Raw genomic sequence first — 5,885 nt, 5'->3', positions numbered from 1 at the left:
GGCGTGCGGGGATGCGGCTTAAGGAATGCCTAAGCTTATGTGAATCTCAAAATTTCCTCCTGAGTGAGGGCTTCTATACCTCCTGCATGGAAGCAGGTGGAAAACTTAGTAAGATGATCCGGGGCTTAGCAAGGCAACACATAAGTCCTTGTGTGAAGCCTCTGGATGGTTTGCAAGTTTCTTTCAAGTATGCTTAACATGATCTTACCATAGCATGGCTTACCTTTTAACATTGCCTAGAATCCTGGGCCTAGCAAGGCGGAATGTAAGCCCTTGTGAAAGTCCCTGGCTTGTATGTGGCCCCCCCAGGTGTGTGGGGATGTGGCTTAAGGAATGCCTAAGCTTATGTGAATCTCAAACTTTCCTCCTGAGTGAGGGCTTCTAGGGAATGGTGACAAACTGGAAAGGGTTTGCCCTCCCTTAAAAGATGATGTAAGGAACCAATATGCCTTTATGGGAATGTTTGTACAAATGGCAGCCTGTCTTAGGATGGGCCACTTTAGGTTCCATGCAAACACATTCCCCATATCTCTGCTATGAGAAGCCGAATGGTGTAGTCCCACCTCATGATGGAAACTATAAAAGTGGTCTTCTCCTTCTGAATTTTTCTGAGTTACTGACTTGAATTTGTTATAACACCCAATTTTGGGAATTATGGGAATATAATATTTTTGTATATGTGTAAAACTCGGAGTGGTATGGCTGGTCCTGGATAGGCAGACCACAAAAAAAAACATATCATGCTGTAATCAGGCCTAGCCCTTCCCCTAGAGGCAGGTGGCCTTCCATGTCACTGTGCAGTTATCAACCTGTTTTTGTAATAGTACTTAATTTGAGAAACTATGTACATGTAATATTATTCAGTTTCGTTCTGTATATGTATTAAACTCAGAGTGGTACGGCCGGTCCTGATAGGCAGACCACAAAACACAATATGTTGTTTAAAAGGCCTTGCCCTTCCCCTAGAGGCGGGTGGCCTTCTATGTTATGTCTTCAAAAGGGCAGATGCCCTCCAACAACTTTGCGGCCAACTGGCCCCCCATTGGAATATGGACTTTTCTTTGGATATCTTCTCATGGCCTTTTTTAGTTTGCCAAATGGGATCCTTTTTTCAAACCTACAAAAAAGGACTCTATGGACTCACCATCGTGGACCTTTCTTTGGATACCTCCTTATGGCCTTTTTTAGTTTGCCAAGTGGTTTCCTTTTTTCAACCTGCACAAAGGACTTCATTTTTCTAAAATGGACTTTGTTGGAAAGTTTTTTCATGATTTACCCATCTGGGAAGAAAAATGTTGTTATGTTACCACTTAACTGAAAATTATGTCATGATTGTTTTTCTTGCCAAAGATTGTGGAATTTCTGTGTTATTATGTATCTGTTTTCTACTTTTATAATAAAAATATATAAAAAAAAAAATCTGCCTTTGCCCTTAGGGGTGTTGAGACTTTTTAAAGTTGATACGGTGGATCTCGCTTGGTCTATCCCAGCCATCTGGTCCTGGTGAGGTACCCTCTACTCGGCCCTGTAGAATCGTCGATTAAATTCGGCTTCACCTACTTGCTGCTATTGGGTTAGAGGCTTAGCCCTTGCCAGGAACGAGCTTGCGATCCTCCCTTACCACCACCTTTGTGTCACTACCCCGGTAGTGGACACCCAACTGCCTTTAAAAAGGCAAAAGAGCGAAGAGATCCTGAGGAGCCACCGAAGCCGACCAGCAAGACACCGAGGAAGCCGACGCCAGAAGCCGAAGCTGCAGCAGAAGCCCGAGGTGCCCCAGAGGGAAGCGAAGATGGCCCCAGAGGGAAGCGAAGATGGCCCCAAAGAAGCAACAGGAAAAAAAGAAGCACCTGGCCAACCAGGTGCAAGAAGAAAGACCCTCCACCTCCGCCCCAGCAAGACCAGCCCCAGCTGCAACTGCAGGAGCAGAGGCAAGCGGAAGACGCCAGACGATGGACGGAGTTCCAGCCCTGGAGCCCTGGATGAAGCAGACGGTCGTCCTCCAATTTAAAGGTGAATGGGAAGATACCGGACATGACAGCGGAGGTGTTTGGGAGGAAGATGGTCATCGACCAAGGCTTCGCCAAGGCGGAGACCCTCTCCATCCAAGCCTTCGTCAGAGGAATCTTCTACGTGACATTTGTGTCCCTACAAGTCTGTAGAAGATACTGGGAGAAAGTGAAGGCGGCAAAACCCGGATCTCCTTTCAGCAACTTCGTTGCAAATTCGCCCATTCAACGGGAAGAAAGAAGAGTCACGGTGTCGATACGAAGCCCTCACATCCCACACAAGACATTGCGACTTTCCTGAAGAGGTTCTGCACGGTGCTGAGAGAGCCAACCCGGATCCTGGACGCCAACGGCTTCTGGACTGGTAAGTGGACCCTCACTTGCAAACTCAGAAGAGACCCCACCACGGGGGACCTCTTGCACTTGCCCCAGTGCATTAACCTCGGCCCATGCCCCGGAATCCTCCATTACGAGGATATGCCCCGGACCTGCAGAAGGTGCGGGGCAGAAGCGTTATGGGAAATGATTGAGGAGGAGGGAGCTTCCCCCCTCATGGTGTAAGTCGAACGGTCTCCGACTGATGAGTCATTTCTCTCCAAATCATTATGGTTAAGATATCAATCTTCTCCATCAATGTTAGGAGCATAAGAGACCCCGTCAGAAGACAGACCGTTCTTAGTTTCATTGATACCCAACCAGGAGACATAGTCATGCTGCAGGAATGTGCCCTCCCCCCCTCTAGGAGATACAGTCATCTGTGCTCCCAGTGGACCCAGGGTCCCTCTTACTGGTCTGGAGGTGGCGACTGCAAGTCAGCAGGAGTAGCCATTCTGATCAGGGGTGGGCATTTCACGCTTGACACTGTCCACGATCTCGTCTGTGGCCAACTCTTGGTCGTAGATGGTTCGTGGGCAGGAGAGCCAATTAGGCTCATCAGCGTGTATCCCTTCCCTGAGAAGAATGAGTGGCTGGAACTTTTCCAGACTCTGGAGGACCCAACTCGCCACCACCGGGGCAGTAATAACGGGCGGTGATTTCAACTGCCCATTGGAGGAGGATGGGCGCAGCTTCGGCATCATGGCAAAGTTGGACGTTACTTCCCACCTTCTCAAAGAGATGGTGGCAGAAGCTTCCTTGAAGGATGTCGTAGGCTCTATCGGAAGCAGCGCTGCAAACTACTCCTGGTACAGCCCCGATGGATCCGTCCGCTCAAGGTTAGACTTCATCTTTACATCGAGAGAGGTAACGCACAACAGCCACTCCATGGTTCCCTGCTTCTTCTCAGACCACAGGGTCAATCTCTTTCAGGGGAACCTCGGCAAGGGCTTCGGCCCAGGCTCCTGGAAGCTGAACACCGCCCTGCTGGAAAAAGAGGAACTGATGGAGGAACTGAGGGGTGAGTATGTCAACTGGAGAGAGGACAAGGAACACTTTGAAAAGGTGAGTGATTGGTGGGAGTTCATAAAAGTCAAGCTCCATAGCTTCTTTCAAGCGAGGGGTCGCTAGCAGGTGTGAGCAAGGAAGAGAACTCAAGAAACTGCAACGTGAGTTGCAGTCCTTGCAGGACCTCTACCAATGCTGCTGGGACCTTAGGCGAGACCTGGAAGAGACCAAGAAGCGCTTCAAACAGCACTTCGAGGAGGACGCCAGGCGCATCATCTTCTCGGCCTTTTGGCTGCGATCTGGGTGACTAGACTGCAGTCGGAGGGTTAGTTAGTAAGAGACCAGCTGCCTCGGCCTGGGTGTGTTCCTACGGGTTCACATCCTGCTGCTATTGGGGTAAGCACTCTCTGAAAGCGTAGAGGGTGATCGCCTCGATAACTTTGGTTGGTGGACCACCAGCGAGTTTTTGTTTGGGAAAGACAAATGGAGAGTTTTTTCCTGGAATGAAAGACTTTTGTCGGAATTTTAAGGGATATGGGCATGCAAGAGAAGAATGTTAAAAGCATGTGCAATGTGTGGGTCTTTGGAACATGTGGCGATTAAGTGTACGCTGGGAAAGAGATGTAATGGAACCGATCATTTGTATGAGAATTGTACGCAGAGGAAAGCAAATTTAATGAAGCAAAGGTTGAGAATGTCCGGGAGACAGGAAACAGAAGAGGAAGATAGTATATCTAGTTTCTCAGGAGGTAGTGGGGTAGAGGGTTCAAAAGGAAAGCGGCAGAAAACGGAGGAAAAGGATATAACAGGAGGGGCCATTCAGGCTTTGGAAAAGTTAGTAAGTCCACAAATCAGGGAAGAATTGGTAGGGGAAGAGGGAATGGAGGTAACGGTTGGGGGGACACAATTAATAAAGGTGATACAAGCAGAGAAAGGAAGGATAGGTTCGTTTTTGGTAGCAGAAGAGGAGGAGGAGGAGGGTTTACAGGAGTTGGTTTGCAGGTTGATGGAGCCGGGACGGTTATCATAAAGGAGGATAAACTAAGCTTTAAGGCAGATTATGAGCGAGTTCTAAAAGGTATAAGGGTCGTCCAACAGAGGCAGTTATTGAGTTTATGATTAGAGGTGCGGAAATCTTTCAGTTAAGCAAGGATAAATTAAAGTGGGTTAATTCAAGATTCAAAGGGGGCCCAGGGTGCTTTTGTAGGGAATGTAATGTACCATGGTGGATGATGGATATTTTCAAAATAAATGATGTGTTGCCAGCGAGGGCAGATGAGAGGATAAAAACTTTGTATTACCTTTTAGGAAAGGATGTTTAAGAAATGTTTTTTTCTTGTGATTGCTAAGGTTTTTAGGTACTAGGAGGAAGGAAGGTTTTTCTGTCGAGTTAAGTAATGTGAGATGGATTTTTGTAATTTATGTAAAGGTTTTTTTTTTTTGGAAAAATTAAAGTGGTTTTTGTACGACGAGGCTGGTGGATTTTTTGGCTTGGCTGATTATCCACATAGCAAAAGATAAAAATATATAAAAAAAAAATCTGTTCTTATCAGTTTAATATCTGATACGTCCCCAATCTGGGGACCATATATTAATAAATTTTTAGAACAGGAGATGGAAGTAGAGCTTGCTCGGTCCACTCCACGCATTGCCCTGGTATTGCAGTGCTTCCAGGAGTGGTGCAACTCTCTTATGTGGTACTCCAAAGACAGAACAAGACAAAATCTTCAGGGAGAAAGAAATGGCTGGCAATGGCAAGATGTCGCTTGGTGTCACATCTGACTGGCAAACCTTTGGCCTTGGTGATTTGGGATCCTCCTCAGAGGAATGATTCAAGCAAGCCCTCCCCTGCTTGCTTGAAGCTTTTCACCACAGGTTTAAGCCCACCAATGCTTTTCCTCAGAGCGGCGATACTCCAGCCGGGCCAGAGCGGACTGGCGTTTGGAGGTGGGGACATGCAAAACAGACAGATGCTGATGCAGGGAACCCACCAGCCAGATGTGCTGGGGCATCTTGGAAACACAGCTGGCCTCCCCTCTCACTACGACCGGCCCATACTGGCCCCATGAGGGCAGGCCCACTTGGGCCCCTAAATGGGTTATCGCTTCTCGGCCATTTGGCCAGATCAGGACATAGTCGGAGGAGAACGTGGATCTTTTTTTTCTTCATTTTACACCTGGATTCTGGAAAGGATGGAAGGAGGAGCAATCTCTGCCTAGGAGTTTTTCTTCTGGTGCGGTTTTTTTTCTCTTGGGTGGAACAAGGATCTCATCTCAGGATGGATTTTGTTGGACCACGCATAACGGGCCCTGCCTCTTTGGAGTCGAGAGTAAGGAACTCGGTTAGAGTTACAGTAGAAGAAGAATATTGGGAAAAATTTAACCTAAAAATTTTTGTGCACCAGGTATGCTTTGGCATACTGCAGGTTAAGAGAGATGAAGTACTATGTTTGAAAGAACACATAAAAGGTGAATATTTTCTGTCTTTCCTTAA

At 47.3% G+C, this 5,885-nt stretch overlaps 1 pseudogene; it reads left to right on the top strand.

Moving 5' to 3' along the window:
- Positions 1 to 4,873: 4,873 nt before the first annotated feature.
- LOC140330259 (U2 spliceosomal RNA) lies at positions 4,874 to 5,082 on the top strand (annotated as a pseudogene).
- Positions 5,083 to 5,885: the final 803 nt, after the last annotated feature.

This window comes from Pyxicephalus adspersus, chromosome 4 (genome assembly GCF_032062135.1).
Source record: "Pyxicephalus adspersus chromosome 4, UCB_Pads_2.0, whole genome shotgun sequence".
Lineage (NCBI taxonomy): Eukaryota > Metazoa > Chordata > Amphibia > Anura > Pyxicephalidae > Pyxicephalus > Pyxicephalus adspersus.
Note: the sequence above shows the minus strand (reverse complement) of the source record. Positions and strands in the feature narration are given on the sequence as shown.